Source organism: Equus przewalskii, chromosome 20 (assembly GCF_037783145.1).
Source record: "Equus przewalskii isolate Varuska chromosome 20, EquPr2, whole genome shotgun sequence".
Lineage (NCBI taxonomy): Eukaryota > Metazoa > Chordata > Mammalia > Perissodactyla > Equidae > Equus > Equus przewalskii.
The window spans coordinates 24,872,443-24,899,272 of record NC_091850.1 but is presented as its reverse complement, the minus strand read 5'-3'; the positions used below and the strand labels follow the sequence as shown (position 1 = coordinate 24,899,272).

The window sequence follows — 26,830 nt, the reverse complement described above, 5'->3', positions numbered from 1 at the left end:
TATATTTTCTTGCTTCTGATACTTTGAATATATTTTTGTTTCTTACAAACAAGTGATTTTTAACTAAGATATATTTTGTAATTTTCAAACAACTGCAATTTCAAATAGTTTCAAAAGAGATGTTCAGAGACTTTCCCAACTGTATGATATGGCACTGCTCAGTCAGAGTGAATTCAAGCCATGTATCCCGGCTGATGTCAGCCCTGAGACCTGTCCACTGTTAAGTCAATGGTGCATATTGCCTGCTTTCCATGAGTTTCATACAACCACAGCAATTGTAGAAATTAACAAATTAGTTAAATATTTACTAAAAATGATTTACTCTACCTCCTAGGGTAGTGTGGAAAGAAGCAGCTAGAAATTGTGCTTCAAATCAGGACTGCTTCCTTGAGGTAGGGTCATCTAGGATCCATCTATAATATGGAAGGGAAGAGGCTGAGAAAGAAAGGCCAGCCAAAGTTCAGGTATGGCTATTGAGAGAGCTTGGAGTGGGCTCTATTGAACACTGTTTATCCTCTGGGTTGTGAGTAGCTAATAAATGAGGCACTGAAAGCAATGAAGGGATGTCCTTGAATATGAGGTCCTTGACATAGTTCTGACAAAGAGCTTTGAGGGGAAATTTTTATTCTGAATTCTGAGGCTGTGGAAAACTACTGAGAAGCAAATGATAGCAGCGATGTGGTCCTCTGGGCATAGAGAGATACCTGAAGCACGGAACAAAGGAAGAAACAAGTCCAGGTAAGAGATCACTGGGGTCTTGGTTAAGTTTGTGGCTGTGAGGCAAAGGAAAAAATGCTACGTCTGGAACTGTAAACAACTGCAAGTTTTAACAACAGTCTAAGAATAAAAGGCAGAGATAGAGCACATCCTCTCTTGGAGACTTGGCTCACACAAATAAATACCAATTTTTTTCAAGTTCTTCAAGGCGGGAGTTGTTTCATGAGAGACTAGAGGGCCTACCAAGCCCATTAACAGCGCATGCACAGCGTGTTTAGCCCCGCAGTGGAAGACAGCAGTTTCCAGTCACCCTGCTGCAAATTACTAGGTCTGCGGCCAAAGCAGAGAGGAAAATGAAAGAAATGGAACAAATTCAAGTGTTTAGGGAGGTCACTTTTTAAAATAACAAACTCTGATGAATAGTTGTATTTTTTATAAATGATGACAAGAGACAGTCTTACAGTGATGAAAACCTCAACTTCTGTTGACATGGGATAGGGTGTGATACAAGGACAATGAGTTTCCTGATTTCTTGACATTTTCCAAACACTTGCAGACATGAGACTAATCATTTAGCTGTGTTTATTCTTTTTATGACCTGATAAAAATGTCACTTTTTCTTACCAATGTATCAAAGCTCAGTCTTAAGAGAGTTGATAATGAACTCAAACTATTTCCCAGCCCACTCTCAATTTGAAAGTATTTTAAAGATTGGCACCTGAGCTAACAACGGTTGACAATCTTCCTTTTTTTTTTTCCGTCTTTTTCTCCCCAAGTCCCCCGAGTACATAGTTGTCTATTTTAGTTGTGGGTCCTTCTAGTTGTAGCATGTGGGGTGCTGCCTCAGCATGGCCTGATGAGTGGTGCCATGTCAGCACCCAGGATCCAAACCAGCAAAACCCTAGGCTGCCAAAGCGGCATGTGCAAACTTAACCACTCAGCCATGGGGCCGGCCCCTGGAAGTATTTTAAAAAACCTGTTTTCCAGGCTCATTTTGGAAATATTCTTAGAGTGCCTCCCATAATTAGGGAATGGATTAAACTCTAAATATAATTGTGAATAAAACAAATATAATCCTTGTTCTCATCAGCTTACTTACAGTCTACTAGGTAAAACTGATGTTAAACAAACACACACAAAATGTATATAGTAAAGTAAGTCATATTTTTTAAATAGTAACTTTAAAATATATAATAAAATATGACAAGTTCCATAAAATAATAGAGTGCTATGAAAAAGTATAAAGGATATGGAAATTTACATTTGGAGGTCAGTAAAGGCGGGAGGACAAACATTTGAGCTAAGGTTTATTAGATTAAAAAGGGTTTAGTAAGAAGAGTGGAGGGAGACAGATAAAGAATGAGTTATAGAATTATTTTCTTCAAGCTAGAAAGGACCTTGAAAGCTTATTGTGACTCCCCTCATTTTTTGGCTTTACTGTGGTATAATTGACAAAATTTTAAGATATTTAAAGTGTACATCATGGTGATTTGATGGTACTATTGCAAAAGAATTCCCACCATCTAGATAATTAACACATCTATCACCTCATATATTTCTTTATTCTTTGGTGAGAACATTCCAGTTCTACTCTCCCAGTAAATTTCAAGTATGTAATACAGTGTTATCAACTATAGTCACCATATGTTACCTTAGATCCTCAGATCTCAGTCATCTTGCAGCTGAAAGTTAGTACCCTTTTATCAAACTCTCTCTATTTCTCCCACCCCCCCCACAGCCCTGGTAACCACTTTCTAGTCTTTGTTTCTAAGAGTTTGCCTTTTTGGTTTTTTTTTTTTTTTTTTTTTACTATTCCACATATAAGTGACATTATGCAATATTTGTCTTTCTCTGTCTGGCTTCTTTCACTTGCATAATGCCTTCAGAGTTCATCTATGTTGTCACAAATGGCAAGATTTCCTTCTTTCTCATGACTGAGTAATGTTCCATTGTGTGTATATATATGTGCCACATCATCTTTATCCATTCATCTGTTGATGGACAGGTTGTTTCCATATGTTGGAATATCATGAATGATGTTGCAATGCAAATGGGAGTGCAGATATCTCCTGGATATCCTGTTTTCATTTCCCTTTTATATACATACCCAGAAGTGAGATTGCTGGATCGTATGGTAGTTCTATTTTTAATTTTTTGAGGAAGCTCCACACTGTGTTCCATAGTGGCTGCACCAGTTTGCAGTCCCACCAACAGTGCACAAGGGTTCCCTTTCTCCACATGCTCCCCACATTTATCTCTTTTTGGCAGTAGCTGTTCTAACCAGTGTGAGGTGATGTCTCATTGTGGTTTTGCTTGCGTTTCCCTGATGATTAATGATGTTGAGCACCTTTTCATGTACCTGTTGGCCATTTGTACAGCCATTTTTATGCAGGCAAGGTGTTACTAATAAAGGAGAATCTAAGGCCCTGGGTAACTTTAGTGATTAGCCAAGTTAATGCAACAAATAAATGGTAAAAAGAGAATTAGAGGTCTTTTGCTCTCTAGTGGAACTTGTTTTACTTTGTTCTTTATTATCTTTCAGTATCCCCATGGCCACCCCAAATCATTCTGTTACATCTGTTTCCCTTTAATAAACTTACTAATGTTTTATGTGTAATCAGAAAAAAAGTTCTTTGTATAAATTAGACTAAACAAAGACCAAGGATCTGATAAGCATTCTTGGCAGTTTAATTTTAATATTTTGTTAAAACATTTTCTTTATTTTATTAAAGCAACCTATTTATATACCTAAAAAAACAGAAACAAAAGTCTTCAGGCAGCAAACCAAACTTCATCCTTTCCCACTTCTTCAGCCTTCTGTCCAGTACCAGTCATGTTCACATTAGAGCTGCTTTTCTTCTCTTTTAATCTCTGTATTTCTCAGTACTAGTATACTGTATAAGAGTTTATTGAAAAAGTCAAACTCCAAATAACTGCATTTATCCTGATCCCAGGCCTTTATGCTGTAGTTTTCATGTAAACACCACAATACACTGTTATAATTTTTGCTTTAAACTATACATGCACAACAGGGATGGCATTGCCCTCAAGAAGATGAAAATTGGTTGTGGTTAGGGGCGGTGAAAAATTCCTAGGTATTACAGTAGTCTGTGACACTGTAAAGCTTAACCCTATCCAACAGAATCTTATTCCTTAGAATTTAATTTCTCTTTTTGGGTTTTCCTGGGTGTCACAAGAGCAGCACTGACATTGAATTCATGGAAGATACACAAAATGTATACAAGATCAATGTGAAAAAACTGTGGTGAGTAGATGGCTTCTTTTCTTTGATTGTTTGTTCTATCTTGAGCATATTGCAAGAAGCAGCCCACTCGCGTCTATTGGTTACCATTGGCTGCCTTGTAGATGTTGTTTATGCTTGATCCTCAGTGTTTTTGTGTGTGACTTGGGTTTTCAGAATTAAATAAAAATTGTTTATATCTTATTATTCAATTCTATAAAGGCTATTCAACCCATCACATCAAGTGCTGAAAAGAAAAAAATGATGATATCCAAATGAACATCTAGCAGTTATTTAAAAATTATACATTCTTATGGCTGGCCCCATGGCCTAGTGGTTAAGTTGGGCATGCTCTGTTTTGGCAGCCTGAATTTTGTTCCCAGGTGCAGACCTATGCCACTTGTTGTCAGCCATGCTGTGGCTGTGACCCACATACAAAATAGACGAAGATTGGCACAGATGTTAGATCAGGGCGAATCTTCCTCAAGCAAAAAGAGGAAGATTGGCAACAGATGTTAGCTCAGGGCAAAATTTCCTCAGGAAAAAAAAAATTATTTTCCCATATCAAGGAAAAATTAAAGGAGCCAAGAACATACAATGGAGAAAGGAAAGTCTCTTCAATAAATAGTGTTGGGAAAACTGGACAGCCTCATGCAAAAGATTGAAAGTAGACCATTATCTTACACCATACACAAAAATTAACTTAAAATGGAATTAAAGACTTGACTGTAAGATCCAAAATCATGAAACCCCTTGATGAAAACAAGGCAGTACACTCTTTGACATGGGTCTTAGGAGTAAATTTTCAAATACCATGTCTATTCAGGCAAGGGAAACAGAAGAAAAAATAAACAAATGGGACTACATCAGACTAAAAAACTTCTACATGGCAAAGGAAACCATCAACAAAACAAAAAGACAATTCCTCAAATGGGAGAGAATATTTGCAAATCATATATCTGACAAGGGGTTAATTTCCAAAATATATAAAGAACTTACATATCTCAACAACAAAAAAATGAGCAACCTCATCAAAAAATGGGCAGAAGATCTGAATAGACATTTCTCCAAAAAAGATACACAGATTGCCAACAGGCACATGAAAAGATGTTCAACATCACTAATTATTGGGGAAACGCAAATCAAAACTGCAGTGAGATATTACCTCACATTTGTCAGAATGGCTATAATTAACAAGATAAGAAATAACAAATGTTGGATAGGATGTGGAGAAAAGGGAACTCTGATACAGGGCTAGCAAGAATGCAAACTAGTGCAGACACTATGGAAAACAGTATGGAGATTCCTCAAAAAATTAAAAATAGAAATACCATATGATCTAGCTATTCTACTACTAGATATTTATCCAAAGAACATGAAGTCAATAACTCTAAAAGATTTGTGCACCCGTATGTTCATTGTAGCATTATTCACAGTAGCCAAGTAACCCAAGTGCCCATCAATGGATGAATGGATAAAGAAGATGTGGTATATATATATATATATATATATATATATATATATATACACAACGGAATACTACTCAGCCATAAAAAAGGACAAAATTGTGCCATTTGTGATGACATGGATGGACCTTGAGGGTATCATGCTAAGTCAAATAATTTGAGAGAGAAAGACAAATACCATATGATTTCACTCATATGTGGAAGATAAATAAACACCTAGATAAGGAGAACAGATTGGTGGTTACCAGAGGGGAAAAGGGTGGAGGTAGGGTGAAACAGGTAAAGGGGCCCAGATGTATGGTGATGAATAGAAACTACACTATTGGTGGTGTTGGGGAAGTGGGAGAATCCCACCCCCTCTTTTCCTTAAGGTTCTTATGGCTGGTCAAATAATTAAAAAGGCAGATTAGCAGGAGAAAATAAAACAAAGTTTAATAGCATGTATACATGGAAGAAACTCAGGAGAAACTGAGTAACTCAGCCAACTGGCCGAGGCTGCCTGTTTAAGCATCTTCAGCTACAGACAAGGAGGATGTTTGGGGTAGTGATTTTGAGCTTTAAAGGGGAGGAAGGCAATTCACATGGAAATGGAAAAGCCAATGTTTGGTAAATACAACTTTGATAAGAGCGGGCTTAGCAAGGATCCTCCCAGTCTCCCGGATACCGACAGTTATCTATGGTGATGGCCTGTCCTGGGGACAGGTCTTTATTTTAAATTTCTTCTAGGAAGTTAGGGGGGAAAGGTCAAATGCTCTTCCTGAGTCTGAGCCTTTATGGTCTTCATCTCAAAATAATCCGCTTACCAGAGTGGTGCATCTTGGGGCAGCCTGCCCTGAATCCCATCAGTGGTAAATATGATGCAGTCTATACAGAAACCAAAATATAATAATGTATACCTGAAATTTACACAATGCTTTAAGCCAACATGACTGCAATAAAATAATTTTAAAAAATTTAGTCATTCTGAACACTGCATTAAACAAAACGAATAAACTTTATATTTTTTATTTTTATATATAAAACAGAAATACAACATATAAACAAGTATACAATATATCTTAGGTATTAAAATTTTATTGGGGGGGTAGTGAGTAATTAGGAAAAAAATCTAAAAAGGCTCCTAGGGGATGATAATGAAAAAAAGTTGGGAAACTGATTTAAACTGTTAGATGTATTTTAAAGAAATTAAGTGGAAAAACTAGTTTATTTTTATGTATATCCACATATTTATCATTTCTGCTGTTCTTCATTCCATCTGTATGATCTGCTTTCCCAAGCCTGGGGTCTCCTGCCCAAGGAAGATGGGGAGGGGGTTGTTTATCTTGGTGCCTCCAAGTCCTTTATCTCCACAGGGATCTGCGGGTGAAAAGTGACTTCTCTCTGATATTCACCTCTGTGTGCCCTTTAGTATTGCTTCCTCTTCCCCAAGTCATGTACCATTCTTCCATCTGCTTCCTAGTTTCCAAAAGGTGTTGAAATATTATGTCTACTGAGATCTCCTCTATTCTCCTTGTCCTTCTGGTTTTACAACATTTTATTTCTTTCATGTTCTAATGAGAGATTGATGAAATAAGTCTATATGGCCAATTGTATGTTCAATAGAAATTCATGTAGCCTTTTAAATGGGAATAAATTTAACCTCTTAACAACATTCATTGAACCAGACAGTTTCTCTATTCTCCTCCCCCATCTTAAGAAACTTTAACATGCATAAGTTCTTTTGAATTTCTATTGTCAATTAAGCTTTCCAATCTGTTTTGATCACAGATATAAAGAATACAATTTACAAGAACGTGAAGGAAAGATTTGCATTCAGCCTAAAACTGAACCTGCCTCAGGTACGATTGTAATAAACAACGCTTTGGTTTTTATGGTTTCTCCTATAGGTGACATTTAGGGATGAACAGGCCTTGTTACCTCGCTGGGTACTGGAGGGCTATATGTCAGAGGAGGAAGGAAAACAAAGAGAGCAGGAGAATTAGTCAGAAAACTGTGATGATTTCATTATTCTACAAGGACTAGATGATTGAATGAAACTCTGCCTGAGACAGCAGAAAGCTCTGATCTGCTGCTTTTTGTTAGGACTCTGGCCCACTTCCGTCATATTTCAGAAAATTCCTTAAAAGGAAAAGTGGCAGAGAATTTATCTTACCATCATGAATTTTCCTCTTGGATCTCTTGGTTTGCTACAGTAGTTCTCACCTTGGTTATTCTCTTTTTAATTTTAGCCTTTAGAGTTGCTTTTCTAGGGGGTTTGGTCTGATAGGAAGCATCTGCTAGAGAAAGAATCAAAAGTCAAACACGCATAGTTTCTGACTGGTAAAGTAGAGACTGTGTTTTGTGGAATTTTGGAAAGTGAGAAAAGTAAAAAGAAAAATTAAAACATCACCCAACATCTTCACCTGATTATTTCCTAATGATCTTTCTCTTTTCAGCCTCAATTAACTTCTTCAGAGTCTAATAAGCCCTCATTTATATTAAATTAGATGCTATTGCTGGCATTTTGGTTTTTTGTTTACAGTTTTCACAATGTGTTATTATATATTTCTTAGATTATTATTTGTCTCCTTCATTAGATTGTTAGTTCCAGTGTGGCAAAGATTATGTCTGTTCCTCTCTGTAAACACAGAGTCTATCACGGCCTAGAATATAGAAGGTATTTGATATTTATAAAATGTACTTTTCTACCAGTATTTCTTCTTTATTCAATTAATATTCTAGTATGTGTATAATATTTATCTGCATTTTAATCCTCATTTTTTAAATTCATTTGACAACATATTATAAAAACTTATCCATATGAAGATTTTCTTCTAGTACTAGCTTAGTCACCAATTATTTGACCTTGGGAATATCAAATAACATGTTTAGGGCTCAGTTTCCTCCTCTGTAAAATAGGGTAATGGTCATTGCTGTAACAACTCATTCTGGTAGGTATCAAAACTAAATGAGACCACTGATCTGCAAGGATATTGTGGCATAAAAGATATTGGACATGAAATTGTTAAACAATGATGCCTTAAACTGTCGTTACCATTGTTGCTTGATGGATGGTCTATAAAAACTGTAGTTGGGCTATACCATGTGAGAGATCCATGTTTAATTCAGATCTCTAAGGAAGGTGTAACTTTTTATTGACATCACAGATGAGGAAGCTCTTCACACATAGAATATTTACATCATGGCAGAGGGAGGAGTGTCACAGAGCAATTGGGTAAGAAAACAACATAAAGCTAAAACAAGATGCAGCTATTCTTATTACAGAAAAGTAGGCAATTAGCTTTTCGTAGAGCACTTTAGAGGGAGGCAAACACATCTGCAAATGTAATAAATGCTCAGTTGCTTCTAAGTAAGTGCATGAGCAAAAAGAAATAATTGCAGTTATTAATAAGGGATGAGAAGGAAAAAGAGCTCTCCTGTCCTCAAAGATTTGAAAGAAGAGCACTGTGAGACAAACAGCAAAACCCACATGAGAGCAGGTCATTTGTTCTAGCTATGCTGGATTATCATCAGGTGATATGAGCACCTCATCTGTGTATACATTTACAGTTTAGCTAATTCTTTTATTAAATTGATTTCTTATTCTCTTTTGGTTTAATACGCATATGGCGGTATTATCACTATCGAATATTGCTTCAATAATTTCTGCAAATATTTATGTTTCCTTAATAAATCTCTGAGATTAAATTAAGACCTTCAAGTATTGCTATATATGATATCTGGATGGATAGACTTTGTTTAACCATTAGAGTCAAGACTTGGTAGCCAGAGCTTGCAAAACTGGGTGAATAGTGTCACTTATGGAATGCTTTCCCACAAGGATCATTCTTCCCAGAAGAACTTCACATTATCTCTTTTGAAGCATAAAAGTAGAACACCATAACCGCAAGCTATCAATATTGACACCCTCCATAGTAACTAGATTTTTGTCTCCATAGTAGAAATTCTACTTACCCATAATGTTCAGGGAAAAATTCTAGCATTTCCCATGAGTGAAACTTTGTTATTCTAAGTTTCTTTTGCTTGGAAAATGCTGCATAATTTGGGGAACTAGAATCCTTTCATCAGAGAATTTGCCAATAAATGTATTTCCCAAATGCTCGTTCTCTTAAATTCTATCTGGCGAAGTGGCCATTTAATCAACAGATGAGAAAATGGAGATCCAGTCTAGAGTTTAACTGGAGTAGGACTGAGTATAGGAGCTGGAAAAGACTGAAATATTCATTAGTCTGTGGTTTCTCCAATTTTATAAGTGATTATCAGTGACTAATGAAGCAATCTCCTACCTCCTCCGTATCACTTGTGGAAACAGAAGTGCAGAGACTGTTCTGCTCTGAGATTGCTGGATTAAGGTGATTCCATTTGTTGAAGATGCCAAGGGAACACAATTACTCATGTTCATTAATTACTAGGTTCAATCAAATCAGCTTTATATTGAAAACTAAGAAAGTTATGAGGAACAAGGAATGCCAAGGTGGTAAAATATGGAAGCACATTTGCATTTGTGAATTATTCAGAACTTAAGATTGACAATTATTGCTACTCGTGGCTATAATAACTCCTCACTAATGGAACCCTATTAATTGGAGTTTGAGATGATTTGGAGTCTTGGCTGAGATTTGTCCTTTTATTCATTATGAAGATGGGGTTTGAAAAGCAAGTTAGTAGTCAAGCAATGAGTATACTTTTGTAAAGCCAGGTTCTCTGCTGCCCTTCTTTATTAGATGCTGCGACAAGCAGCATGTGTTTCCTAATGGGTATTATCGTAAAGCCTTAAAAGACCAGATGGAAAGACTGGTTCAAGATGAATACTAGCTGTGGATGCTTAGTAACTAGGTAAGACAAAGCACATCACAATGACAAGCAGCATGGTGCGAAATGACAATCTGTGGATCAGTGGCCCCATCCCACCACCTCTATGAGTATTTGCATGGATGTTGAAATGGAGAAGGTAGAATAGAAACCCTACGACAGGGCAAAAACAATTTTGATAGAAAGTTTAAGTTTTGAGATGACTGAATATTTACCTTGAACAATAATATAATTGGAAAGATTTAGATGTTTTTCTTCAATCATTGAGTTAAGGTCAGGAAGGCAAGAAGAACTCAGAAAGTAAAATTACATTTTGAAGTACATCTGAGTTCTGGAAAGTGAATTTCAATTCCTCTATAGTCAGCACACACTTGTAAGGAGAATGTTTCCTTATTTAAGAGAAGAAGCTTTTCAAAATTCTCTCTATAAGTTATTACTTATTTAAAACAATAATTTATAAATTATGTTTCATCCCAAGATAGATTTTTAGCCAAGATTTTCCTTTAAATTTCTGTCTCATGTTTGCAAAAGCCTTGAGAAATCCCATGTTTAAGCTTTCAGTTACCCCCAGAGGAGCATGTCTAAATCTGAACTTGCTATTCTGCTTCTTTATCCCACCAACAGATCCCACAACTAATTGTTCCGTATCTAATAGTGGTGTCACAATCGTTCCAGTTCTTCTGACTTATGACTTTGCTGTAACCATTTGTTTCTTCCTCTCCTTAAATCTGTGTGCCCACTCAGTCAACAGGCCCTTTCAATTCTGTCTTCATGGTGTCTCTTACATCTCCTTATTCCTTCTAATTCCTTCTGTCTTAATAAGCCAGGTCCCTTTCGCCTCATGTTTAAATACCTATGGTAGCCTCCTAGCTGATCTCTCTACCTTCTGCCTCTGCTCTTCATCTTTCTAAAAATAATGTTGGTGTTATCTTCTTAGTAGCCTTCGTTCATCATATCTTAATCCACAATGGCTCTCTGTTAGCTCTATCATTGAGTCTAAATGCTCAGCTTGGCAGTCACCGTCAACCAGTTGGTGGTTTTTAAGAGAGTATTATAAGTTTTTCATACTACAAACTGTATGTATTGGCAAGCAACTTGCCTTTCTGTTCTATTCACCAACTACCTACTTGTTGGCTCATTTCTCTATTCTTCTCTGCCCTTCTCCTAAAATTTCCTCATCTCCACTCATGAGAAAAGCCTGTATTCTCTCAGCTAATATCTATCTCTTCCCCTAACTTTCCTGACCTCTTCAACCCACAGGAAGAAGTTCTAGCTCAGAATATCTATAACATTACAATCTGCAGCATACAAAATGTCATATGATTAGACATTTTTTTGCTCTGTCCATTATTTATCTCATATTTAAAAGCAGATTTTAAAGAACTTGAGAACAAAGTTTAGATTTCCTTCTTTTATATTCTCCATAACACTTAGCATAATCTTGGGCATATGTGGTGATATTTTAAAAAATGTATTTGAAAAGCTAATTATAATAATTAATTAATTAACATTAAACAAATCTTATCGCCCTGGTTTATTGCTCAATACATTTGAGGACTAAAATTTTATTCCTTTGAGGATATGTCATTAAGTGAAGCCAGTCTAAATTGAGACGTTTACATGAAAATGGAATTTTTCAGAAGAAAAATCTTAAAACATAATGTGCTACGGATTAGCACTAAGTTTATTTTTGTGATTCTGTTTTAGTCGATATGCTTGATTTTATCATAGGGAAATAAAACTACTGACCCATCACCAACCCATTGACCATCCACTCAGTTATTTTGCCATGCAGGATTGAGTATTGACTGGTTTAGTCATTCACTTATTCAGGCAATGTAAATCAGACACTTGTTTTGTGTCAAGCATGGGTCTAGGACCTAGGTATGTGGCAATGTAGATACAATCCTTTCTTTCACAAAGTTTAGAATCTCTCAAAAAGATAAACAATAACGAAAAAAACTAAAATACTATGGAGGCAGCGGAGCAGTGAGGGTAGGAGAGCTGGTTGTGGAGTTAGGCTCCTTGAGTTTGATAGCGGACTGGCTCAAGGGATTCTAAATGTGTGATACCGACAAGTTTCTTCCCCTTACCAAACCTCATTTTCTTCATTTGTAAACTTGGAATTAATTTTGTCCTCATGAGAATCAAATAAAACAAATGTAAATTGCTAGAACATACAAGCCATCTAAAGTACTGACAGTTAATATGTATAGATAAGTTTGGAATTTTATTATAATAACAATGATTAACAGTGTAATGAAGGAGAAATTCAGGATGGCAGTGCAAGGGCAGAGAGTCTAGGATCAGCAAGGTTTCCCCTAGGAAGTGAGAAAAGGAGTGGCCTAGAAACTAAATGTTGGGATAGGAGGTTGAGTTAATCCACAGAGGAAGTAGAATTTTACAAGATGGGCAAGAGTTATGATCTGGAAGAAGGTAGGAGGCGAGGAATGCAGACAAAGGAGAACACCAAGCTTTATTTCCCACCTTCTGGTAAATTTGGCGAGTACCAGCTACTACTGGGGAAAGGTCAGGAGAGAGCCTAGTTTTATTAAGGACAGCAGATCAAGAAAGCATCAAGGCCAGAAGAGGGCTTGCTTAAAGAGGAACATATTTTACCTACAACATACGAAGGACTAATCTTGAGTGTGATGTCAATGAGTGATGGAGCAGGAAGTGGCTCAGGCTTCAGGCAAACAACTAGACTAAGTGTCACTAAAAAAAAATATATGGATTGGATGGTTTTTGTGTTGACACATCTTATGATTTATGAGTACATTGTTTTTCTCTTATTTTGTAGTGTTACAAATAACTGTTCACTTAGCAATCCATTATGCTAAAAAGTTCTTGTCCTTGGCCTTTTTAAGCTTGTATAGTGCTTGATAATGATGCATCATGTTTTTTAAGTAGAATTTTTTGAATTTAGTTGCTTTATATATATATTTTAAAGTTCTTTTTGATTTATAAAGCTCTTTCAGGAACAATGGGACTAGTTACTGAATTAGACTGTTATTATTTAGTCTATCTCCTCTCTAGAATGTGGGTGTAGCAATAGCTATGAGTGGCCTACCATATCCTCTTAGCTCACCTCTCATACACCAAAGCCTGCTTCGTGAAGTCTCTGCTACTCTCTCCCTGAGGGCTATTTAATGACCCTGAGAAGGCTCTTAGCCCATACAAACGACTAGCCAGAAATGCAAAGAGTTAATGCTGCTGGAGTAGCCCTCAACTTTGGACAGTTAGGGAGTTGGTGGAAAGATACTCTCACTTTTTCTCACCATAGGTGAAATAACTCAGAGATGTACCACATTCTCTTCTACAGATCCACAGTGGAATCAAGCCCCATTTCCCCACCCTGCTAACTAAGGTGACAATCATGTAGTTACCAAGGGCAGAGAACCTTGATTACTCCATTCACAGCGCCTCCAGAATTATTTTAATCATTATCTGATGGATCAGAGATTATCACCGTGTATTTTAGCTCAGTGTGAAGGTTAAGATCTTCCCTTTAGTAAGGAAATCATAACATAGTGTTGGGATAGACTTTAATCAACTTGATAACATCAAATCTTCAAGAATTTTGGACTGAATAGTAGCGCAATCCAGAAAGAAAGATACATAAGAAGCAAACAGTGACTAGTCCTGTCATGGGTTTATGTGATTTCTGCTACTGTGGGTCTCAGTAAGAGCATCTTAGTCTCCTAGATAATTTTAAAAATGAGTAGATAGGTATAAAAAGATTACATCTCTTCAGTTTTTACAGGAAATTGGGGAAGACCTAGAGTTTCGGTACACAAATGTTCACGTTTGTCCCCTGGTTATCCCTATGCTTTGAGAGGCCAACCAGAAATTATCTTTAACAAAGGATCAATATCTTCAGATGGCACCAAAGGATCCACTTTTATCATTTCATACCCTTGGTAGAAGAGAAGTTGCACTCTTTTGGCTGCAAGGAACTGAAATAATGGCTTCCTTAAAGGAAATTGTATATAGTGGGACAAGAGTGTCTCATGGAATCAATGGCAGCCATGAAACCAGTGTACGTCTCCACTTCTCCTTGCCTATCACGGGCATTCTTATACCTCCACTGACTGGCTTTCTCTGTGTGTAGACTATGAAGGGGAAGATAGCATTCCACAACTGAATATACATGCTACAAGTCTATCAAAGGTAAAGACAAATTGGCAGTCCCAGTTTTCCAGAGGAGAGAATCTGATTGGCCAGCTTGGTCAGGAGTTCATTCATGGTCCACCGGCGGATTGCATTACTGTAAAAAGCCCATCATTACAGATTAGTATCTGCAGAGAAAACAGTTCCCAAAGAAGGGAAAAATCATTGTGAAAAGGTATCTAAGCATCTACAAGTTGAGATGTGTTAACAGAAAGGGAGGGGAGGTGTTACATTAACAATTTGAAAAGTTACTATCATGATGTTGCTGTGCAGTAAAAACAAATAATCTGTTAAATGTGATTTAGGCTTAAGAATCTTAGATATCTGCAGGCCTCAGATTGGGCTACATTATACAGACTGCTAAGCTTCTCTCAACTCTCACCCCTTCAGTAACTGAAATCGGAGGGCCCCACTGCTGATAAAATTTTGTGGTTTGGCACCAGCTAATCTGTGTATCATACACTTGGTTTTTTTCAATCTTGGATTGAAATCCAAGATTTTTCAATCTTGGACATAAATTCTCTGGCATAAAGCTTGTCTGGTTTTATGCTAAGATGTCATACCTCTAGAGACATCAATAGTCTCACCAACTGCAGCATATTCCATACCAATCTTCCTTTTTCTTGAGCTTCTATATCTATGAGCTGTTATAAGAGAGGCTGAAGGCCAACCAATTCCTTGATAAAATGGAGCAGGTTTTACAAATAGGTAAAGGAACAATTGCCTCATGATATAATATCAGTGGGAGGTACCAACTCTCACTGCCCAGCAAGTTCACCTTGGCTTTTTTTTGTTGTATCTCTGAGCTAGGCTTTCTGCCATTTAAATGAAGGCTTTAACATTTGCTATACTATAAATACTACACAGGGTAATGCTTCAAACTTTTAGTGGTTATTATACTTTCATATGAATGAAGTATCTGAGAGAAGTCTTCTTTAAGTGTAAGGCAGAGTTATCAGCAAGAAAATAAAAGCCACTAGTATAGAATGTCCACAAACAGTTACCACCACCTCTACTCATCCATCTGCAACTGCTCAGCCTCCCATACTATTGACAGTTTTAACCGTCTATTCTCCCATCTAAGGCCAACATGTCTACTGGATCCCATCCGTTCTTGCTGGTTCAGGAAGATTTCACTGACGTATCTCCCGTCTCTTTTGTTAATGATCAAATTCTCTCTCTCTGTCTGATGATTTTCTTCAACATGCATGCATGCTGTCATTTCCCCCATCTTAAACCCAAACATGAAACAAAAATAAAACAAATTGGTAACCCTACTTCAGCCTCCAGCTACTCTCCCATTTCTCTGCTTATATCTTCAGCAAAACTTGGTCATCTTTTTTATGCCACTCTTTCTTTTTTTATTATTTAATCTCCTCTTTTTCTTTGACAGATATGATTTTTTAAAAAGAAACAAGCTAATACTATCAGCATAAAAACTTTTTAATCAAATTTAAAACTTCATATGAGAAAACATTTTTACATAAGTGTTAATATTTTTTCTATAAAACATTATGTTTCTACCAAATCATAAAACTTGATATGACTTTCAGGGAAAAAACACCGAAGAAAAACACCAAGGGATGTTCCTCACAAGTGAAAAATTAAATTGCTTTAATTCCCCTGATCACTCTATAATAACATATTTGTGATTATTATATCTTGATTATATCAAGATTATATTAAATCTTGATTTACAGTTCTCATTAATGTATTATGAAAAAAGAAAGATAAAGCAAATTTGAAAAAACATTATTTTTGTCTTGCCTTATGAGTTTAAAAATCCAGAAAAGACCTAAAAAGTCAAATTTTGTAAATTTCTTTGTTCTACATGCAATTGAGAAGAAGGATTTTGACCCTTATGCAATTGTCTTTAGATTCGGGTATTTGCATTGTAGTAGTTTTATTTTATTTAATACTTTTATTAACTAAAATATGAGGCAATCACATTTAAATGAAAATGGGGAGGTTAGTTAATATTATAGGAAAAGCTTCAGACTGAAAGGTGGATCAGCCCCTTTCTAAATGTTAGACCTGGGGCCCCAGCTGTAGGGGATGAAGGGTGATTCCCCTACCCTCTAGGTTCTTCTGGCTGGAGTTAAAGAATTAAATTGACATGAGACCGTATGACAGGAGAAAACCAAACAAACTTAACAGCATGCATACATGGGAGAAACCCAGGAAAACTGAGTAACTCACCAACATGGCCAAAGTCACCACCTTAAGAACTGTCTTCAGCTAAAGACAAAGGAGGATGTTGGGGATAGTGGTTTGGGACTTCAAAGAGGAGGAAAGCAATTCACATGGAGATGGAAAAGCAAATATCTGGTAAATAAATGTTTGCCATGCCTTGCAGAGACAAGGGGACATGGAGAGGACTTTGATCAAAGGGGCCCTGCTAGGTTTCTCTCTGCCTACCACTCCTCGTTTATATCATACTCTGGTTATCTATGTTCATAGCTCCTTCCTGGAACAGGCCTTTTATCTTAAGTTCTTTTAGGCAGTTAGGGGGAAGTTCAAAGTTTCTTTCTGAGTCTTTTGTTCTTAAAAATAATCAAGCCAAAGAGAGACATTTTAGGGTGGCAAATTCTGATCCCTCACACGGTCACTTACATGCTTCAATGCTCTAGTTTGGGGATAATACCACCAAACCTAGATGGTTGTTGTGAGGATTATTTAAGATAATGTCAAAGAGGTTTTTTTAACATAAAACTGAAGTGTAATTCAACGAACTGTAATGTAATAGCCTAAACTCAGTCCAGAGTCAAATAACGTTTTTTATTGAATTATCTACTTCACTCTCCAGCAGTAACTCAAAAAGTTGAGAACACAGAAACACACAACTAAAACTCAACCTCACCATAGAAGATTACAAAAACGTGTCACAAAAAAGATTACAAAAATTACAAAGATTACAAAGATTACAAAAAAGCTTGCAAGAGGGCCCGGCCCCCTGGCCCAATTTGTGCACACCGCTTCAGCGGCCCAAGGTTTTGCCAGTTTGGATCCTGGGCGTGGACCTAGCACCACTCATCAAGATGCTGAGGCGGCATCCCACATGGCACAACCAGAAGGACCTACAACTAGAATATACAACTATGTACTGGGAGGCTTTGGGGAGAAGAAGAAGAAGAAGAAAAAAGATTGGCATTAGCTCAGGTGCCAAAAAAAAGCAAGCTTGCAAGGGATCCATTTTATTTGACAGGTCTTAAAGCTAGAGACTTGTTGAATGAAAGTAACCATGTCTATACATATGCAATGAGATTAACCAAGATGTTCATGGGTTTTAGTTCAGCAATAAAGAACTGGACTCTGGGTCACTATCACAGATGAGAAATTACATCTTGAAAGCTTTAAAAAAAAGAATGTCATAAATTGGTGTTGCCTTTAGGGGATATTTCTCTAATGGACTGGAAAAAATTACTTACTCAACTTAAAAATCACTAAATCAAACATTTAATGAAATTTTAAAAAAGATATGAATCCAGCCTTTGTTCTTTTTAATGGAGAAAACAAAAGATAAAAATGTTTACTTGGCCAAGGTTGAACTAAATGCATGGCTTATTTTACCCTCCGTTCTTTGGTCCATGTATGGGTTTTCTAGAGTCTCTTATGTTTATTCCATCATCAATGTAAATGATGTCTGTCTGGGTTCTTAAGAGGGATAACTTTAATTTTAAATCCTATTTTTCAGGTCTAATGCTATTAAACCTCCACAGTTGTCCCAATTTTGAGCACTTGAGATTACAAGAAATTTTTTTCTGAGATTATAGCACTATTTTCCTATGATAAGATTTAAACAGTTTCTGGCACTTTACCACCTCAAATAAAACCAGAAAACCCCTTGGCACAACCATTGAGAATTTAAATTACCAATTGCTTACAGTGGGCATTAGCTACAATTTTAGGAAGAAGAGATTTCTGTTTCCTAATTAGTTCATTTTATTGGCTTAAAGTTGCACTGCAAAAAAAAAAGAAAAAAAAAAAAAAAAGAAGAGCAAAGAAAAAGACTATCCATTCTAATGGATAGTTTGCTAACATATCCCATATGTCATACCCACTAAGAATAGGGACGCCATCAGTTCACAACAGGGGTGCTGCTGGCGTTATAATGTGAGTGACAGTTCTTCATTAAGCCAGACCTTCTTGTACATAGTGAGGGTTATTCAGCATCTCTGGCCTATACTCACTCAATGCCTGGGGCAGTCCCCAGTCATTATGACAACCAAAAACCTCCTCCACACATTTTCAAATATCCTCCAGGCAGCAAAGCATCCCCAGCTGGAAACCTAAACCTCAAAGGAGGAAGAACTAACTTTTCTTTAATGTATCTGTTTATTAGCCACTTACAGATAATGATTTCTAGGTTATTCACAAGTTCTAGCCAAACTTTCCTATAGTTTAATTTCTTTTCAAAAATAATTGAGGCTAACATTTTGTTTTCCTTCCACTATAAGCTTAATACAAGCTCTAATACTCAAATGTCTTTCAAATTCTCAGTCTGGGCAAATGGAGTGGTTTCCAAGTTGAAAACTGAGCTGGCATACACACAAAACAGCTTTGTGACTGTTACGTAACTTGCTGCAGGAAAAGATAAGTTGCAAATACTTAGGAAACCGAGTTTCAAAAACATAACATCAAACTTCTTAATTAGTACTTTCAGATTCTCCTTTTCAGTAAATTCAGAATTGTTCAGTAAAACAAAACAAACAAAACCCCCACAACATCTCTCATCTTAAACACAAGTCTTAAAGATGAACAATATGAATAAGGAGAAACAGAATGAATAAATGAAAATAAGGAGTTAGATTTGACAAGATTGCACTTCAATTAGTGACGACAAGACACTCCACAAAGGTTTGCCTTCCAAATGTGTAAATCAAATCTCCATTCACCTCACATAGACTTTGTCCCCTAGTACTCATATTATAAAAGACACTGTGTATTAATGCACTATAAAACATAGTCTATAAAACTTAATTACTGCCTTAGCCAACTTTCATCTAAAAATCTTTTTTTTCAAACCAGCCATTCGAAGAAACACAAACCTCACATGCATGCCCATCAACAAAAGAAAGAGAGTAATAAAAAAAGTGGAAAACTTACCATTTACCTATGACTTGGAATACCAGCAGATAATTCAGCACAACAGCCAAACCCAGAGTAACTAATTTCATATTTCATGTAATGGGCTCTCAGCAGGAATCTCAGTAGATACTCTACCAGATTGTTTAGGTCAGAAACATTTCTCTTCAAAAGCATTCTAGTTTTTAAGACGAGTTTCAGAATAAAGTTTAATAAGTATTAAGTTGAAAATAAAATTAAGAGAGACTCGAATATATTTTAGGGAAAAATTTCTATATACTCTAAATCTGATTTAAAATGTCTATATTTTTGTTTTCTTTTTAAAAGAAATAGAAGCACAAATATGTTGTTCTGTGTTTTGCTCCCACCATTTTTTTAAACAATTACAAATTTTTTTAAAGGATTGGACAAGATGCTTTCCTCTTTTTTTTTTTTTTTTTTGGTGAGGAAGATTGGCCCTGAGCTAACATCTGCTGTCAATCTTCCTGTTTTTTTTTTCTCTCCAAAGCCCCAGTACATAGTTGTATATTGTTGTTGTAAGTCCTTCTAATTCTTCTATGTGGGACGTTGCCTCAGAATGGCTTAATGAGCAGAGCGTAGGTCTGCACCCAGGATCTGAACAGGCCAACCCTGGGCAGCCAAAGCAAAGCTCTCGAACTTAACTACTGGGCCACTGGGCTGGCCTCCAAACAATTACAAATTAAACATGAAATAACTTTCTACTTCAGTTTTTAAAATTCATGAATTCAGGAAAAGAACATTGGAGTTGTATCTAAACATTTAAAATCTATCTCACAATTAAACTTTTTAAGTGGTGAAACTTTTAAAATTGTTTAATGGTCACTTATCAATACAAAAGATTTTAACATTTTTTATTGAATTTTTAAGGAGATTTTTTAATAACGATATCACTACAGCAGAGGTGGTGGTTTTTCCTGCCTTCAAATTCTCTTTCTGACAGGCTTTGGGAATGTATAAAAATTGAACAAAAAACATTCCGTTGAATTAAATATACTAAATGCTGTAATAAGCAAGACACATTCTTTCTGGGCGAGAAAAACTGCTGACAAAAAAAAAAAAATCCTGTCAATATATGATAAGTGAGCAAGCAAATTCTTTCTCTTCGTTTTCTTTCTTTCTCTTTTTTCTCTCTGTCTTTTCCTCCCTCCTTTTCCTTCCTTCCTTCCTTCTTTTGTCCTTGCTTCCTTTCAAAATCCACTTTTCCTAAAGTATGTTTCACAAAACTGGAATTGAAGAAATAAGGTGGGCAGGGAGGAGGGGAAAGTTACAAACCAAAAACAAAGAAGGATAAAATTGTAGCATGCCGACAATTTACAAAGTTCATGGTCATACTCCAAGATGGTAGAAGCTGCTGGAAGTTCTGTAACTTAAAATGGAGCAGGAGGGGCAGGCCCGGTTGCCCAGTGGTTAAGTGTGTACGTTCCGCTTTGGCAGCCTGGGGTTTGCTGGTTCAGGTCCCGGGTGTGGACATGGCACAGCCATGCTGTGGTAGGCATCTCATATATAAAGTAAAGGAAGATGGGCATGAATGTTAGCTGAGGGCCAGGCTTCCTCAGCAAAGAGGAGGATTGGCAGCAGATGTTAGCTGAGGGCTAATCTTCCTCAAAAAAAAAAAAAAAAAAAGAACAAGAGACCGTGTGCTGGTAATTTATACATCAATAGTCCCACTGTTTCGTTTGAAAAGGAAGAATCCAAACTTCAGATAGGTTGGCTGCAAGATGTTTGCTTTTAAGGATCATTTGACTTTTTAAAAAGTCAAAATACAAATTTCAAATGATATCTCTGAACAATATTTACTCCCTTCAAGGTCGCTTGATTTCCTCAAAATTCACGTTCAAATCAAAGGTTAGCTTCACTTGAGTTTTGCCTTTGGCGCTATTTTACCTTCTCTCCTCTCACCCTCATCCTGCCCAGCTTTCCTATAGGTCCCAGCCTCCTGGACTTCTCAGTTATTTCTCTCTGAACACTGCCTAGGCACTCAGACTTTGTGGGATAACTCCTGAAGGTAAAGTGTCCTTACTTTTACAACTCACAAAGATCTAAATTTCCAAGAAATCTTTCTTAATAACCTACTCTATCAAAAAATCTTGCCTCTCTTTATGGTTTTGGATTCAAGCTACCTAATCTTTTTTTTTTTTTTTTTAGGAAGATTATCCCTGAGCTAACATCTCTGGCATCTTCCTCTATTTCGTATTTGGGTTGCCACCACAGCAATGGCTGACAAGTGGTGTTGGTCCATGCCCAGGATCCAAACGCGTGAACCCGGGCCACTGAAGCAGAGTGTGTGGGAACTTAATCGCTATGCCATGGGGCTGGCCCCAAGCTACCTAATTTTAAACAAACTTGCTAAAGAGCTCTTTGGGGGTCAGCGTGTCCCCCTTTCAGGTAACAGTCCTGTGTTTTAACAGAGGTCACTTGGAGCCATAACACAAATACAACCAGGAATCCCCTCTCCTAATATCATGGCACAAATACATGCCATTGGTCTCAACAAGGACCAACAGAGACAATATACATGGTTTTATTATCCATCCCCATCACTGGAAACAGCATGAAACACCTGCGTTTTCTGATGTATGCTTGGGAACTTGTGGTGTAGGGGCTTAGCAAAAGCATTCATAGCAACAAAAGGCAGACTATTAATTTTCCTTTCATAACATGAACCAGAATCGAGTCATGGGAAACCAATTTTGAATCTGAGGCAGATAGTGTTTTCTATATCCTGCTATTATTTTTCTCTCCAGCATGTGCTCAATGAAGATAAGTCCTGTGAATAATTATCTGACTTCATAAAACCATTAGGCCAGGTTCCAAAGAGGTACCACAGCTGTGCTAGGGTCCAGATAATAGAGACAGAACAATGCTTAGGGCTTTTCACATCATCCATCTCTACCATGAATAGTGCAGTGGAGAGAAGTTAGGATCCAAAGTGGAGTGGTCCCAACTTCTCAGGGTAGGTATGAGACGCCAGGGGAATGGGAGCCAGTAAGTAAAGTCATCTAGGAAAAGAGTCAAGAGAACTGTTCTATCTCCTAAAACCTGGAGATTAGGATGGTTCTTTCAGTTTCTCCCTAAGTGGAAGGAATGCAACTAAGATGTTCCAGTTGACTTTAGCTTCTAAGGTAAATTCAAAGTGCAGGATGAGCTCAACGATCCAGGAGCACATACTCTGAATTCTCTCTCCGGAGTAATCATGGTAGGTTAAACCAAACCAATCCTTACAACCTCTGTAATTCTCTCCTAGAAAGGGCTAGGAGTTGGCTAATGTGCTGCTGCCTATATTGCCTCCTCTGATCAAACTGCAGTGTTTTGTTTATTTAATTAATGGCTTTCTTCCCATTAGACTTGCTGCCGTCACCAAATGGAGATTTCTCAGCCTGCCAGAGGGATGAGTCTGGCCTCTGTTTGTCTCAAGGACTGGTCTTTTGCTTTTTCTCTCTAATTTTTTAAAAGCTGTCTTAAAGACACGACTTCAGGCTACATTAGAAGCAGAGGAAAATATCAGCAAATCCCATTGAGAAGAGTAAATGAACGGCATCAGGGGTTTGTGCCCAAAGGTCAGTTTTAATCCAACTGCATTTCCGTTTGGGAGTTAGAATCAGGCTATTTTTTGAAAGATCTAGGTCTTTTCTTCATTTTTAGGTCAAAAGAGATAAGCTTGCTCACTGGGAGTCTATTTTTGAAATAAACTAAAGACTTCCTATCCAACTCAAAATACAGGTAGAGTTAGGCTACATCTCTATAACATCAATACATATAGAGAATAAGAGTGAAATATTCACTCTTTCTCTCAGATGATTGGTTTGTATGATATTAAACACATGTGGTGTCTAAATATTGTCCTGTCTTAGAATAGATTTGTAGTAGTACTTGGGAAAAAAAACATGAGACAGGCCACAGTAAGATAAGAGTTATATATTTAGAGAGAAGAGTGAGCGAGTGATGAAGAAGACTTAGACAGGGAGATTTGATGGGTCTTTTGTGGCTAAATGATAAGAAATAGCAAAAAGACCAATGCATCACTACTGAGCATAATTATGTTCACCACTGCTGTGAGGAGTGGCTGTCTCCCACTGGTTTCTGCTCTGGTTTATAGCGTATTCACACAAGTCTTGACTGAAGTTAAAGGAAGATCTAATTTGCACAAATATTCATCCTTAAAATATAATGTCAACAATTCCTTAATTTGGGAAATTTTGAGGAAACCATCTGCGGGCGGAAAACAGCGGCTCAAAGAATTTCCATAGTGAACCATTTTGATATCAACAAAAAAATCATTGAGGCAAAAAGGGAAGCCTTGTCCCTGTTGTCTTACTTTCATTAAGGCAGATGGAATGTTTACCTATTATCCAGGGCAGATCTGGAAAGACCATTGAACCACTTGAAAAGAAATGTCTTTGTGAACGAGAGGGCAGGAGAGATTTCAAAAGCTTTTCTCTGATGTATAGCAAAATCTAGCATTTCTTTTGGGAGGAGAAGAGCTTTAATTGCATTTTGCATTCATCCAAAATGAGAATATAATGTTGTGAGGATGCTCCAGCAAGGCTCTTTCATTTAGACATGGGCACTGCCTGGCAATCAGAAAGCTGGACTCTGGTTTCAGCTCTGGTGACTGTCTATGGGACCTTAGACCTTAGAAAAGGCCACTAACCCCCTGGCTTCAGCATTCACATCTATAAAATGTAGAGATTGGCTCTAAGATCCTTTAGACTGCCAAAATTCTGGAGATTTATGTTTCTCTCTGACAGCTAAGGGAAAGAAAAGATGGTCATAGAAACCATGTCTCTAGTACATTTCTTGTTGGGTATGAGTAATAAAAATTTAGGATAATACTGTGGTTTCAGTAATGAAGAATTTTTGCATTTGTGAACAACTGTGTTTTCTGAGCTCACTCCAATTAGGAATTATAGCGCAGATGGAAATAGGATGTGTAACTGTATGTCTTAGTGTGTATATAGTTATGGTCTTCCTCCATGGCTGAAGAAGTATGTGTCAACTGATCACTATACAATTTCCACAGGTTGTGAAGCAAAGAGATGAAAACTTTCTTCACCAAAACATCACAAGAATTCTGGAGATGGTAAACAAAATGCAATAAAACTGACAGGGCTCTGCCATTTAACACTTCAGTGGGCAAAGAGATGCTAGAACAAAATGTCTTTCTAGGCAAGCATGTCTGTGAACTGTGGAACTTGTTGGCCTGGCCCGCCTCTGCCAGGAATAAGCTGAGTGAGGTGAGATAAGTCCCTGAGTCTCTCTGTGTCCCAGTTTCCTCGTCTGTAGAAGAACGGACTGGAGTGGATGCATTCCTAATCACTTTCAGGCCTAGAGTCTTAGCACTGTAAGAAGAGATTAAAATGAAGTCAACTACAAATTAAGAATGTAAACAAATCATACAGATGCATATTTCAAATTCTTAAGAGAATAAGCTCTTCAAAGACATTCATTTACATATAAATTATTTATAAGTTAATTAAAACTCATATAGAGTCACAAAACTTTAGACATAAAAGAGAACTTGGCGATCAGTACTAACTGTTGTAAAACTGTATCACACTTCTTTACGAGTGTGCCCCTTGCCTTGTGTGTTCTTTGAGGACATAAATAGTCTTGTGTTTCTTTGTATCATCAGTAAAGATATAGAGTAGAGACTAAGTAAAGATTAATTAAGTAAATTTTGCGGAGGAAGAAACAGAAACCCTGAAAAGGTCTGCTAAGCTGCCCGAAGTCACACAGGTGGCCAGAGTGGAGCTCCTGCCTCTTCTGAGACTGAACCCAGGGAGGGCTAGTTCTTCTTTAAGGCCAAATTGAGAGAGCTTTTCCAAAAAAGCATTACCAGCAATGGCATCTATTTCCCCAAAACAGGCCTTCCAGGGAGTTTAAGGCAGGCCAAATAAAACTGAGCAGAGAGTAAGGTACAAAATAAATATTCAATAACTATGCATTGATTGATTTAAAGCTGAGTCAAATTACATTGCCTTCTTAAAAGCAATAAAGTTGTATTTCTGTGGTAGCTTTCCCCAAGATGGCTGCCTTTATTTCTTCTCTGCCTGTATCACCTGCCATTTCCCTGTGAAAGGATGAAGTCTGTTCCTCCACCCCTTTGAATCTATCCCAGTCTGTCACTGCTTTGGCCAACAGAGTACAGCAAGAGTAACACCACATCAGTTCTGGTCCTCATCTTTAGGAGGATAGCAGCTTTTGCCCTGGTTTCTTGGAGGCTGGAGCCATCATATATAAAGTCCAGCTTCACAGCTGACAAGGCCCTGAGACTACATGGAGAGGGAGAGGAGCCCAGCTGAGCCCCATCTTCCTGTCATCCCAGGCACCAGGCATATAAGAAAACCTTCTTGAACTGTCCAGAACAGCTCAGCTTCTTGCTAAATATCACAAAGCAACCACAGTCAATGACACATGGAGCAAAAGAACCACACAGTTAAATCTTACTTGAATTTTTGGCAGGTAAAATCTTGCGATATAATAAAAAATTGTTGTTTCAGGCCACTTAATCTTGGGGTAGTTTATTTTCAGCAATAAATAACCAAAATAATTCCTTGTTTAAAAAGTACATAACTCTACGTTTATAGTCCTACATTTTCCATAAATGAAACTCTTTTCTTATGTCCTACTGTTATCCCAGATTAATACAAGTTAGAGAGATTTAATAGCGCTGACCAATTTCAAGCTTGGCTATGTTAAGAATTTGCCCAGGATGGCAACATTAGGAAAAGCTACAGCTAAATTTACTTTGTAGAAAATAAGTTCATTTTAATGAGATTCATGGTATATAAGCTACAGTATCAATTTCTTTCCCCATAAATGTAGCTCTACCTTGTTTATAGAGAAGTCAATTGAAGCAGTAAAAATTTGCCCAGTACAGGTGTATGTGTTTGGGGAAAAGCATCCAGAGAGAATGACTGTCATTTGTAGGCTGAGTACTATCATTTCCTTTCTTCCTCTTTTATTAATTCTTTATTTACCACTCCCATTTTTCACTTCAAACATCTCATTCATTTATGTATGGATTCTTTCAGAAAATTTTTATTGAATCCTTACTGAATTCCTAACATAGTCCTAAGCATTGGTGAAGAAATTATGTTGGCTAAGAGGTAGACATGTCCTTCAAGGGGCATGCATTCTATTAGGGAAGACAAGTGTATTAATAAATAGGGCCCTTAGGGTATAGTAATTACTAAAATGGAAATACAAAGGAGAACGGGAGCTTGGAGATGAGCAACAGTGCCTACAGAAGTAGGGAAAGTTATTCCAGAGAAGGTGAAGTTGGATCTTAAAATGATAAATTTTGCAGACAAAGAAA

General features: G+C 37.1%; 1 long non-coding RNA gene across 1 annotated transcript; it reads left to right on the top strand.

The window, feature by feature from the left end:
• Nucleotides 1–610: 610 nt before the first annotated feature.
• LOC139077823 (uncharacterized) lies at nucleotides 611–26,830 on the top strand. The gene is made up of 5 exons (XR_011530343.1): nucleotides 611–738; nucleotides 3,920–3,982; nucleotides 7,192–7,262; nucleotides 22,856–23,069; nucleotides 24,533–26,830. It is a non-coding gene; the product is annotated as an uncharacterized lncRNA (long non-coding RNA).